This window comes from Echinops telfairi, unplaced genomic scaffold (assembly GCF_000313985.2).
Source record: "Echinops telfairi isolate 266 unplaced genomic scaffold, ASM31398v2 ScPeMD7_3533;HRSCAF=4204_1, whole genome shotgun sequence".
In the NCBI taxonomy this organism is placed as follows: domain Eukaryota; kingdom Metazoa; phylum Chordata; class Mammalia; order Afrosoricida; family Tenrecidae; genus Echinops; species Echinops telfairi.
Genome location: NW_022107432.1, coordinates 4,477,404 through 4,491,855, shown reverse-complemented (window position 1 = coordinate 4,491,855; position 14,452 = coordinate 4,477,404). Strand labels below are relative to the sequence as shown.

Here is a 14,452-nt window from a genome sequence, read left to right as displayed (position 1 = left end):
ATTGGTTATTTTTTAGTTAAAGAAAAATAGAGTTTTCAAAAGGCCAGGAGGAAGTAGGGTGTGGGATTCTCACAGTTCTTGCTCTGGCACCCCAAGAGTCCTGGAAGGGGCCTCGTGGAAGGAGAAGGCTCTACAGCGGGACCTCACAGGGGTTCCACAACTGGGCTGGGTGAGCAGCAGCTCCCCCTTGGTCACGGGAGTAGATGAGTCCATCTCTTGTGGGTTGGCATGATTAACACTTGGGGGCGGGGGTATTAAACTAAGGACTAATATAAAGAGCTAAGAGCAGCTTATTCCATTGGATTCTGAATCACAATCAGGAAATATTCGTTATCTGGTATAACGATAATTTCAATTTTCTTGGAACGAATTTGAAGGAACGTGAGGTCATTCTGGGGGTCGATTTCCGGCAATTTCCTGGGGTCATCTTGCCTTCAAGTTTAAGTTGTGCATGAGGTTGCCATACTGTGTGGGAGTGGGATTGTCCATGGTGCTTTTAATGGGAATGCCTTCCATGTTCACCACAGTGATCCCCTGCACACCCTTCTGGCTCTGCAGCCACTTCAGGGTTTCTTCCACCTCTGCTCAGTGGGCTGGGAGAGGCTGAAAGGGGCAGAAAGCACTCAGCAGAGCCTCACCCACAGCTTCCAGGAAATGCTATCATTATTGCTATGATATAACAAAGCCAAAGACACCCAGCTACGAGCACCGTGAACCAGACTCCCCTCCATTGGTATTCCATTAATTCCTGGGGGCTTGTTTGGGGCCAATGCTTTCATGGAGCTTGAACTTCTTCCTTGAGTACCCTTGATTCCAGCTCATATACTATTTCCTAAGACTGTGGGATGTTGACTAGCTCTTTTTCACAGTGACTGCATATTCTTTCCATCTCCTTTGGAGGCTCCCTGCATCATTCAATATTTTGCCTATAAAAGCTTTCAACATGTAACTCGAGGCTTGCCTATTTTCTTGAGTTCTTTCAGCTTAAGGTGCTGAGCTTGTTCTTCCCATTTGGTTTTCTAATGTGATGCCTTTGTACATTTCATTACAGGATTTGGCTTTCTCTTCTCAAGCCGGCCTTTGAAATTTTCTATTCAGCTCTTCGACTTTCATCCTTTCTTCCATTTGCTTTAGCTACTCTCTTCTTACGAGAAAGTTTCAGTGTCTACTGATATCCACTTTGACCTTTTCTTTCTTTCCTCTCTTTTAAAAGGCCTTATGCTTTCTTCATGAAAGATTTATTGATGTCCTCATGCAGCTCATCAGATCGCCTGTCAATAGTGTTCAATGCATCAAAGCTGTTCTTGAGATGCTCCCCAAGTTCGGGTGTGATAGACTCAAGGTCGTATTGTGGCTCTCATGAAATCATTTTCATTTTCTTCAGCTTTATCCTGAACTTACATATGACCAATTGATGGTCTGTTGTCAGTCAGCCCCTACCCTGGCTTCAGCTGCTGATATTGAGATTCTCCCTCATCTCCCACAGATGTAGTCACTGTATTTTCTGTGCATTGTATCTGGAGAAGTTCATGTGTACAATTGCCTTTTGTGATGTTAAAAAAAGATATCTGCTATGAACAAGTTCTTGGTTTTGCAAAATTCTGTCATGCAATCTCCAGCTCAATTTCTATGAACACGTCTATGTTTTCCAAAGACTTTTCCTTCCTCTGTTTCCAACTTTTGCACTCCAATTACTAATAATAATCAATGCATCTTGTTTGATCAATTTCAGACTGAAGTCATTAGTAGAATTCTTCAATTTCATCCTCACTAGCTTTTGTGGCTGGTGCATAAATGTGAATAATAATTGTATTGACTGGAGCTCCTTGAAGGTGAATACATATAATCCTATCACAGACACCACTGTACTTCATCATGGATTTTGCAATGTGCTTTTTGACAATGAATGCCACACCATTCCTCTTGATTGCGTTATTCCTGGAAGAGTAAATCATGATTTTCTGATTCAAATTGGACAATATCAGTCATTTCAGCTCACTCATGACTAGGATATTGATCTTTATGCATTCCATTTCATTTTTTTATGACTTCCAAATTTTCTAAATTCATACTCCACACATTCCAAGTTCCAATCATTAGCAGATTTTTGCAGCTGTTTCTCCTTACTGTGAGTCCTGTTCCATCAGAAAATGAAGATCCTGAAGGTCCCAGTTACTAGTTTAGAATCCTAAGATTAACTATATGGTGCTCTAGTGGCATAATGAGTTACATACATATTGAACTGCTAACTCCGAGGTCAGTAGTAGTTTGAATCCACCAGCACCTCCTTGGGAAAAAGGGGAGATTTCCTGTGCTATAAAGATCTACAGCCTTGGAAACTCGTAAGGCAGTGGTTCTCAACCTGTGGGTCGCAACTCCTTTGGGGGTCAAATGATCCTTTCACAGGGGTCGCCCGATCCATAACAGTGGCAAAATGACAGTTATGAAGTCGCAATGAAAATAATGTTATGGTTGGCGGGTTACCACAACATAAGGCACTGTATTAAAGGAAGGGTCGTGACATTAGAAAGCTTGAGAACCACACTTCTGCTACGTCTTATAGGAAGTCACAGAGTCAGGATTGACTCAATGGCAGTGAATTTGAAAATAAAGTATCAGGAGTCCTGGTGGAAGCAGGTAATGTTTGGAACTGCTAACTATGATGTCAGGAATTCCACCCTACCAGTTGCTCTGTGGGAGAAACATGAGGCTTTATCTCCCAGCCTTGGACACCTACAGGGGCAGGTCTGCTCTGTCCTACAGGGTTCTCAGTAGTCAGCATTGGATTGATGCTACAGGATTTACACGTAAGGTATGTATTTCTTTAGTCACTTCCTTCTTCCTATTTTTTTTTGTTTTTAACATGTATAAGCCATTGGGTTTTATTATTATTATCATTATTTTTAATCACTTTAATAAGAGCTCTTACAGATATCATACCATTCCACAGTTCAATCACTTCAAGCCATATTATACACTTGCTACCACAATCAATTTCAAAACATTTTCCTTCTTCCTGAACTCCTTCACATCAGCTCCCCTTAAGCCAGTGGCTTTTAATATACTCAAAATGTCCAAAAGCTGCTCTTTCCTAATCTAGTATCTACCACTAATCACTTTGTAATGCTGTGGTGGCTTATACCACGCATACGCCTTATATACCACTCGTATATACCACCCCTGCATCACTTTGTAATGCCACGGATTGTAGTGTTTTCAACCATGTAGCATTCCCTTGTTCTGTTCACACAACTCAGCAGATCATAACAAACAATGAATAACCTTGGTCTTGTTGACCAGTTCCTCTAATTTAAGACTGCAGTTTGGAACTATGAATCATGAGCAAATGACTCAGAACATGGGGGAAATACATAGAGCAACCCGTTCTTAGGGATGAGCTGCATTGCTGCATTTTTTACTGTGTGGCCCTCCAAAGCATCTTTCAGAGGGCTTTTTCCAAGCTGATTCCAATTACTTTCTTCACTTATCTGAGTACTAGATATCCATGCAGTAAATCCTCCTTTCAAAAATATTTCTTTTGTTATGTGAACATATTTTTCCCTTTAGGAATGTCCAGAGGTCTGGGACAAGAAGAATAATGGCCCCCAAAGATGTACATGTCTAATATCTGATACTTGTGGATTGATTAGATAACACAGTAAAAGAACATTGCAATTGTAAATGGAGTTAAAGCTGTTAATCAATGTACCAGGACCTTGGTGGTGTTTTGACTTATGTGTTTGACTGCTAACCACAAGGTCAGAAGGTGAAACCTTTATCTTCTCCTTGGGGGAAAGATAAGACTTTCTGCTCCCTTACATATTTACAGTCGCAGTGACCCAAAGGTAGTTCTCTTTTAGGCCCACTGCAAGGCAAAATTGATTGATGGTGAGGAATGTGCTTTTCTAAACTCAGCTTCCCTTCAAAAAGTAGATTAGCTTACACTGTCTAGGTGGGTCCTTCCTACTGTCAGTGTCCATAAAATAGGTGAAGAAAACAGAAAAGTAGGTTCGAGTTATGAAATGTAAAGGATACATCTTTTGTCTTGTTTTTGCTATTCATTGCTTGCTTTGGAAATACATGAAAGGGACAGGAGCCACAGAAGCTTTAAATGGTATAAAAATGGGTTCTTTTCTATTGTTGACAGAAAATAATGGATCATACAGACATATTTTTTGTCTCAGACTATTGACCAACAGAATTATAAAATTCTACATAGGTTTGCATTGTGTAAGCCACTAAATTTGTAAATGTTTCAGAAGTAATAGAAAATGAACGTAGTCTTTAAGAAGGCTTGGTTGGAAGAATGTTGAGCTGAGATTATGTAGTTTTAGAGGTAATTGGAAAATGGGAGCTGATTTTTTTTGTGTTATATTTGTTTACTCATTTTTGCATATACTCCTTCACACCCTATTCTAACAACTACTTGCAAATTTCTAAGGACAAAAACATATTTTATTTATATGTGTACCACTTCTAATGATAATTTCCATGTATTATACATGCTAGGTGTTTAAATAATCAAATGTGTTGAATTTATAGGTGAGTGAAAGGATGTTAACTAAAGCAATAAAGGAAGAAAACAATATTTCCATATTTTTGAGGGGTACAGCTATTTATTTATTTCTATGAGGAACATTCTGCATTATTACCCAAGCAAGTAGAGAATTGCCAGAGATATGAATTGTAGAACATTACAAGCACTGGATTAGGGAAGAGCGATTACTTTCTATTGGTTGAGCACAGTACTCCCGGCCAGAGAAGGGAAGATGAGATCTCTCCAGCCTACCCCCGTTATCAAAAATAAAATCATCTGTCTTTGAATATAAGTAATATTTTCTCCTTGTCTTCAGTCCTTATTCATTATCCCCTTTCCTTCCCGTTTTATCCTCCAGGCTTAGACAATTCATTTTATTGCTCGTTTATAACCCTGTTTGGTAGAGGATGAATTCTGAGTTTTGTGCATGGGGACTCTTCAGGAGATGGTCAGTGAATCCCTGATAGGAGAGATTGGTGAATACCCTCTCTTTCCAGAGGTGAGGTGATTGTAGGTCTTAAAAATGTCATCAAAGGTAGGTTTTGGAAAGTCACCCAGAGTGGCAGTACAAACCCTGGATGAGTTATAAAGGTCATAAATATCAAGAATCTCACTTTCCTGACAGGGTTGTTGAAGAAAAGGTGGGTACATAAGCAAATGTCATGAAGAAAGTTGATGGTGCCTGGCTATCAAAAGATATAGCGTCTGGGGTCTTATAGGCTTGAAGAAAAACAAGTGGCCCTCTAGCTGAGAAGCAACAAAGCCCACATGGAAGAAACACACCAGCCTGTGTGAAGATGAGGTGTCAATGGGATCAGGTATTAGGCATCAAAGAACAAAAAATCTTATCATTGTGAATGAGAGGGACTATGGAGTGGGGACCCAAAGTCCATCTATAGGCAACTGGACATCCCCTTACAGAAGGGTCATGAGGAGGAGATGAGCAAGTCAGGGTGCAGTGTAGCAATGATGAAACATGCAGCTTTCCTCTAGTTCCTAAATGCTTCCTCCCCCCACCCCCACCCCCCACCCCCGCCCCGCCCACTATCATGATCCCAATTCTACGTTACAAATCTGGCTAGACCTGAGGATGTACACTGATACAGATAGGAACTGGAAACACAGGGAATCCAGGACAGATGAACCCCTCAGACCCAGTGGTGAAATTACAAGGAGCTATATATAACCCCCTCCCTGGAGCACACACAACAGAAAAGTGGGTGAAGGGAGACATCAGACAGTGTAAGGCATGACAAAAATAATAATAATAATTTATAACTTATCAAGGGTTCATGAGGGAAGGGGGGCAGGGTGGGAGGGGAAAAATGAGGAGCTGACACCAAGGGCTCAAGTAGAGAGCGGATGGTAACAAATGTACAAATGTGCTTGACATAATGGATAGATGTATGGATTATGATAAGAGTTGTATGAACCCCCAATAAAAGGATTTTTAAAAAAAGGCTATGTTAGTAACTGTTAAAAATTTTTAAAGAAAATGATGATGGCAGCATATATGCAAATGTGCTTGACACACTGGATGAATGTATGGATTGTGATGAGAGATGTAAGAACCCCCAACAAAAGTATTTTTTAAAAAAATCAAGCATCAGCAAAAGAACACAGGGACAGAGACCACGCCAACAGTCTGCATCAGCACAAACTCAAAGCCTTAGTCAACTAGCAGAGGGCAGCATGTGGCTTATGGGCTTGTCCACCTAGTATACTGGTCAAATGCAAACTACGGAGAGTTTGCTCAGTGTGACGGCCCAGTGGATGGTGGTGACCACCTCCTTGGAACACTTAATCCGCAGACTGACGTGGCCTTGACAGTACCTAAGGGCAGTGAATGCATTGAATCTTACTGTTCTGGTGTGCATGTCTGCTTTTGAACTGCTCTGATGTTCAAACATTCTCCCTTAAACAGGATTCTCAGAAAAGGTCAATGATCTCAGACTCCTTGTTGGACAGGAGCAAAGACAGAGTTCTTCTAGGAAGTTGATCTCCTTGCCCTTGACCAGGTGATTTGGTTCAATAACAGAGCTACATATTATCCTTGACTTGACCTCTACAGCTCTGTGACCTTGGCCTCTCCAATGATCTAGTGGCCTTGACCCAGTTTCTCTTGCCACCTCCCCCCTAAATTCCCCCTTATCTCATGCCAACCCCCCTCTCCTTGCAGGTCCCCTTCTCCCTGAGGCTTTTTACCAACCATTTAGTGTTTTCTAGAAGAAGCATTTTCAATTTAGCATCTTAATATTTCTGTAGTAGTCAGTTACTAATAAATGCACAGTATTGCTCTTTAATTTGAATGATGGATTTTCCAGCAGAAGTATTCTGATTCAAAAACTAGGCACCCATTTCTCAGTCCTTTCCTGATGATGTAGACTGTCAATTCTTTGGAAGGGAGATATATCATAGTTTTATCAACTTGACTAATTCACTGTTTTTCTGCCGTCCTAGTTCAGCAATGTCTGACATTCAACCGCCTGGTAGAAAATTAATAAATAGATTCAGACTGTTCGCATATGCCTTTAAAATGCATTCCTGTTATGGTGGAAATAAAGGCAGACATTTCAGCAAGTCTCCCCGCCACCCCTCCCCGCCTTGCCTTCTTCCCTTCTTAATAAGATAAACCACCTAGTAAAAACCACATCTAGGTTTGCAATTTACTCAGTACAGTTGACCTTTAAACATATATGGAATATACACAGGTAGGGTATCAAAGAAAATTAAAGATTTCTTGGTCTTAATGTATGGCATTTAAATACTCCTTTATTGTACTATTTATAAAACTGTTTTATGGAACAGTAAAATGTATGGGGCTTTTAAAAATGTTAATCTTATAATTAATAGTCAAAAGCACATGCTTTCCCCCAGCACAAGGCACTGATATTTTAAATCTGTCACTCTGAACTTTACAGTAGGAGACGGCCATCTGCCTGCATGCAGCCATCTGAAACAAAGCAAAAGATATTCTCTGTTATTTTCCTTGGTGAGATGCAGAATCATTATGATAAAGTAGGCAGCAAAGTTTAGCTAATATGAATTAAGATACTATGTCCTGAGGGAAACAAAAAGAATATATTAAATCAAGCTGGTTATATAAGTCAGTGTTATTAGGTGATTGTATATGAATGATTTGATAAACTAGAGCACATGATGTAATGTCAAGTGGTTAGGAAATATGTGTATGGGTGACCCATTACTAAGTTCCATAGACCTAAAAGTTCTTTTCTTGTATTACTGAATTTACCAGTATTTTAGCTAAGACCTATACTTTCATCTTACTGTGAAACATCAAAGCTGTTAAAATAAAATACTCATTCTCTCACAGGTTAAGAATATGATCTGGAAGTTAAGAAATAAAGACAAAAAGATCGAGAGTCATGAAGAAGCGTCAATGTGCTGGACAGCTGCCTACCTGTCTAGATGGAGCCCTGCAGGTGCACTGGGTCCTTGTTGGGCTGCCAACCACACAGTCAGCCAAGGGAACCCAGAGCCACTGCCTGGAGGAGGACTTCTACTTCCACATTTACTAAGGGGTGATTCCTCTTGGTCCTAAAGGGTGTTGGGATTGACTCGGTGACTATTGTGTCAGTTTTTAAAATGTCTATGCAAATATATATTTTTCAAAATTGATCTTCTCTCATTCATTATAATTAGTTTTAAAAAATAAAATGTAAAATCTACTTTCTATATTTGAGTGTCATTATGGGGCAGCAATACTCTTCAGGTAGATTTATTTTCAGGTCCCCAATTTGACCTTCCGGAAGTCACCGGGTGACACAATGTTTAAGCGTCTGGCTACTTGACTGTAAGGTTGGCAATTCTAGTTGAATCCACCTGGAGGCACCTCCGCAGAAGTCTACTAACCCTCTTCCAAAACTAATGCCACCGTGTGCCCTGGGGGCCCAGTACCACTCCAAGCCACATGGCATCTCTCTGAGGCAGAACTTATATAACATCAAGTATCTTGTATTTATCTAATATGCCCTCAAGTTTAACTTCTCAGTGGATAATTATATTGCCTTTATTGAAATTTTATTAGCTTCAGGAACCTTTGGGGAGTTTCTGATTTTCAGATATTTTAATTTACAAAGGGATTCTGTTTTTTTTTCCTTTGGGTTGGGGGATAAAAGATGTACTTAAAAAATACAAGATTGGGGCAGTGTGCCATGATGGCTAGGTTTGAATATCTAACTCGTCTGTCAATAGAGCGTGGTGGTTAAATGTGGATCTGAAGTCAAGCAAGATCACTGTGAACTCTATCGCTGCCAAGTACAAAGAACCAGCATTAGCAGGGCTAGTTGGAGGGAGACGTGAGATAAGTGCATGAAGCGCTCAGAGTAGTGTCTGGTAAGCCAGGACTCTTAACAATATTATGCAAATTCCATCCCAAAGCAAAAATTCTTGCATTGTGAATATTGGTTATATTTAATAGAGACTCAGGGAATTATTTTCATAGCAACCTTTCAAGTCTATAGCTAATTATTTAGTTGTTAATAAAGCATTGCCATCTGATTTTCTCTCCTGAGCCACACTGGGCTGCAAGGTCAACTATTCAAACATACTAGCCACTCGGTGGGAGAAAGATGAGGTAGACTTTTCCCTTACAAATGTATAGTCTGTGAAACCCTTAAGAAGTACACAAGGATGGCAAGGAGGCCATGTGTGACCTCCTCTGATGGTACAAGAACAAAGGACACTCCAACTCCACAAAAGGACCCAAGGCCAGTTTTTCTGAAGGTCAGACCTGCCTCCTTGTTCCACCCTTCCCTGACTATAGTCTGACACCAACTGTCCCACCCAGGATATTCTACTTCTCTGCTGGGTTTGATAATCCACCAAAGCTCCTGGACAACATGTGGCCCCCTGAGGACATTTAGCCTGCACTCTGGGTGTCTTTGCCACCACTGCCTGTCTGCTTAGCAGCTGACTTGTCCTGGGCCGTAGTGCGCATGTGTGGGATGTGTAGGGCTCTCTCCAACTCCCCTCCTCTCTGTCTCTCGACTCCTCCTCGCAGTCTTGGTGTGTAACAGAGCTACTCAACAGTTTCAGTGTGCAACTTCAAGGAAAGGGGAAGCTCATCTGTGATATGCAATCGCATGTGGAAGCATTTGAAGTAAAATTAGGCCTCCTCATCAAACAAGTGAAGGAGGAACATTTCTGCCATCTCCCCACAACTCAAAATCTGTTAGCGGAAAAACCATTGGTTGCATTCTCAAACAAAACATGTGTGGATTCACTGGAAAAGTTGCAAAAGGAGTTCCAATCTAGATTTAAAGAGCTTCTTCTCCATGAACAGGACATACAGCTTTTCTGTAACCTATTTTCTATTGACACTGAAAATGTGGATACAATTTACCAAATGCAACGGGCTGAACTGCAGAATTGTGGCTCTCTGAAAGACGCATTCAAGTCCAGCAGCCTTCCTAAGTTCCATGCATCTCTCCCCTCTGAGACAGCCTGATCTCAGGAACCATGCACGCAAAATGGCAACCGGCTTTAGCAGCACTTATGTCTGTGAACAGACTTCCAGAATGAAACATCTAAAATCTCCAACCAGTCTAGACTAACTGACGCACACTTGCATCGCTTGTTATGACTAGCAGTGACAAATATGGAACCAGACATTGACCATCTCATTAGCAAAAAGCAGGCCCATAGTTCCCACTGAAATACTAGTGTTGATTTAACTTGACTTGTTCTTCATTTCAAATATTGTATTTGTTCCATTTTTTTTTCTTCAAAATAAGATATGTGCAGTGTATATAGGAATTTGTTCATAGTTTTTTTTTTTTTAAACTAGTCTGGCCCTCCAATGGTCTGAGGGACCACTGGCCCCGTTTAAAAAGTTTGACGACCCCTGGATTAGAGAGCAGCCGGTAACTTTGTTTTCTTGGTGTTTCATGGATAGAAGATCCACATCAAGTCATTTCATTTCAATGCAGAGCAGCTTCACTCCATGCTACAGGGTTGCTATGAGTCCGAATCAACTCCATGGCAGTGGATGTTTTGATTTTTAAAGAACGATAGATAGTGCAATGGTGGTGTAGTAGTTATGCTTTGGCCTGTGATCCTCTGAGACCTGTGCCGGAACCATCGGTCCCAATGCTTTCTCCTCCAGCTGGCTTCCCAGGCCTATCTTACATAAGTATGCAAACCAGCAATAATGGAGACAAAACAAAAGATTGAATAAGCAGAGGGGGGAAAACATAATAATAACTAGCAACCCCCACTCTCCCAAAGCATACATAATTCCAGGTCTGGCTGCTGACCTTTATGACTATCCCTCCACTGGTCCTGGGGGAATTCCAGGAATTACCCTTCCTAGTCTGAAGTCTATTTTGGGGGCTCTTCAATCCCTATTCTTTTATATACCAAGCTGGCATGAAATTATGTAACTACCACAGATATCATAACCTGAATGATTTTAAATAAAAATAAAATTCCTTAATTGACAATAATTCCCTACTTATAATTTAATTGCTGGTTACTAAGCACTCAAAGAGAAGCATTCTATAGTGGATTGTTTAGTGTTTACTAAAGCATTGACATCTGATTGAATGACTTAAAAATAAAATAAATTCAAACAAAAAGTCAGTTACAAATATAGAATATGTAAAATGATTAATAATGTTGGGGAAATAATTATATCAACCAATATGAGACAGCAAGTTCTAAGTTGTTTTTTTCCCCATGAAATTAATTCCTACATCACTCCCACTAAAATCACAAAATATAATTAAATTTCAGCCAAGTATAACTTGAAATTATCCTAACTTTCTTTATTCCTGAAGAAAAGTACAAAAAATTACATGAAATGTTAGTGGATATGGAGTTGAAGAAGGAACAAAAATGGGGAAAATGCAGAAAAAAGAGGAGCGATATTTTAAGAAGTTGTGTATGTGACAGATAAACTTAATAACCAAGGAATCCTTATTTTATAGCATCAATTTCACCATCATCACTCAATTTGCAATTTTTTCTTAATTTGAAAATGTCCAAGGATACTTTTAGGGAAAAACAAGGAGGGTATTTTTCTGAGAGCATCAGCTTAAAAGAGATAATTTTTCCTGCGATCATTCTGCTCTCAATTAGAACTCTAACAAGTAAGTGTGAATATAAAAGAACTTACAGCCCAAATAACCTCCCTTCACTTATGTTTTCAGAAAGTAATATGAATTGTCTCAAATTTTACTAGAAGACAAATTTCATTATATTTTGAAGACACATGAAATACTAGTTCACAAATCCAGTCACGGTGACATTTCTTCAAAAACATTTTATAGCTTAAAAATTAGGTTTTGAATGAACAAGAAAATACATGGTGCTTCTATATCTCTTCTTTTTATTCTATTTGCTGACTTAATTGGTTCAACGTTGAGATATTCACAGCAGTCTCCGAGGTTATTTGGGAAGAAAAGTTGAATAGCATATGATTAAGATATGTCTTAGTGGTTGTAATTGCCTGCTAATATAAAAGTTGACAGTTTGAGCCTACCTTGATGCTCCAGGGATTTGCCTTTCTAAAGTTTATAGACAAGAAGACTCTTGGAAGCAATTGTACCCTAATACATGGTGTCACCAGGAGAACGTCTGATATTTTCTGGCCTTTGAGAAGCTGGTTGACAATCTTTTCTTTCAAAGTGTCTCTAAAACTTCACTTCCATGTAGCCTGCACAACCTCCAGGCCAGAACAACACGGGGCAGAGTATAACGGCTCTTGGGGGTTTCTGAGGCTGTGTACCTTTACTGAAGGGACCACCGTCTCTCTCTCATGGAGCAGTGGATGGCTTCGAAAGGATGACTCTTTGGGTAGCACTACAATGAATGGGTAAGCCCACTAAGCCACCAGAGCTCCGAAGTTGTCTCCGTTGTTGTTGTTCTTAAGTGCCATCAAATCAGTTCTGAACTCTAGCAACCTTTCCTGCACAACAGAATGAAACACTGCCTAGTCCTATGCTCGCTTCATCATTGTCTCTGAGTGTGTCCAAATCATCAGGGTCAAGCTCTCAGTTAGTTATTGAGTCCCCAACCATTGGTCCTGTTTGGAATCACCTTGAGGGATACACATTTTGTTTGTTTGTTTCTTTTTTGCTTTGTGGGTGTGACTTTGTTTTTGTTTTTTTGAAGATGTATTTGACCTAACGACGATCTTTGCAATTACCTCATATGCATGTGAAAGTGGGATATTGAAACCACACAACACACATTAGAATTCTGGAGTTTTTCAAAGAATATGAAAACTCTTTTGGACTGCTCAAAGAACAAATGAGTCCATTTTAGAAGAATGTTCTTTAAAAGCAAGGGTGGAGATTTTGACTCACTTATTTCGATAGTCATTAGGAAAGAGTATTCACCATAAAAGGACAACCGATGTAGAGGGCAAAAGACACTGAAGAAAATCCTTAATGAGATGGATTGACACAATAGCCACAACAATAAACTCGTATATACCCAGGATCAGGAATATGGCTCAGGACTGGCGATGCTTTCTTTTATTTAGCATCAGGCCACTGTAGATTGAAGCGGACAAGATGGCAACCACCAATTAACTTTAAGAGGTTCTAAATGTTGGCATTACACAAGGAGTTATTTAAAATAATCAGGTATATAATGAAAAGTGTGTTCTCTTATTCTGAATCATTATCCAGTAGCAATCTCTGTCCCCACCTTGCTATATATAACCAGTGATTAGTATGATTAGACTTTCCAATTATCAACATAGGCATGCTTTTGTCATGACCAAAGTTGTTTATTGTCAACAGTCCAGATCATTTCTATCTCTGGTCTCTACCAGTATTGCCTTAATTACCGACAATCCCCAAGGAGGCTCTTAGATGTTGACTACAGCAGAATGTTTACTGACTGATAAATTGTTCAATTAATGCTAAAAGATCATTCTTAACAAAAGAAAATATATATGCTCTGACTCTTTAATGCCAAAATAATTTAGATATGGGTATCTGCTCATGCAATAAAAAAATAATGTGAATAAAATAATAACTGAAAAATAAAATAGTATTAATAGGAAACTCATTGTTTTTTGGTGATAAAAGGTAGTTTTATCATAATTTGAGAGGTAACTACATAAATAACCCTTCATTTGAATTTCAACTTTTACTTCACGTTGTAATTGAAAATATAATTCAAATACCAATCTTAATGCAAAAAAACGCCCCTTAAGTGTGCTCCTTAAGCACAACGTGCTTAACTGACTTCATTTTTATATAGTATAAAACCCAAATTCATGCCATCCAGTCAATTCTCATGAGAGCCCTGTAGGCAGGGTATAACTCCCCCTGTGGCTTCTGAGAACACAACACATCACTGGTCTAGAAAGTCTCATCGCTCTCACAATAGTGGCTTTGAACCGCTGACCTCATGTTTAGCAATCCAATGGATAGCCACTACACAACCAAGGCTCTTTTTAAAATAGAATGTTTAAATAACAAATGTTTATTTTTGTGTCAGTATCCATCAAAACCTTTATAATATGTTTCACTTCCCTCTTTTCATATCTGAAAAATAGGACATACAAAAGATAAGGAAAACGAATTACCTTTGTCGCAGCAACAGCCAGTGAAATGCAGTGGGCAGTCACATTGAAATGAGGCTGTACCATTTGAGAGGAAGGTGGGATGGCAGGTGCATCCATCGTGGCACACGTCCTCCCTGCACATGGCTGGTGTTGGAAGAGAGGGGCTGTGTAAAGTCCAAAAGGAATCTGCCCTTTCGGTTGCCCCAGAAGGAACAAGGAAGGAGGCTGTTGGAGATGGAACCGAATCCTGGGACCTGTGATTTACAAACACAGAAGAAAAGAAAATATTATTTTCTGAAACTGCACTAAAATAATATAAATTAGGTTTAAAATAAGAGGGAATAAAAATATAAAATAAATATATAAATATT

General features: G+C 39.5%; 1 pseudogene; it reads right to left on the bottom strand.

Moving 5' to 3' along the window:
• Positions 1–290: 290 nt before the first annotated feature.
• On the bottom strand, positions 291–14,198 carry LOC101651818 (annotated as a pseudogene).
• Between the last annotated feature and the right edge of the window lie 254 nt (positions 14,199–14,452).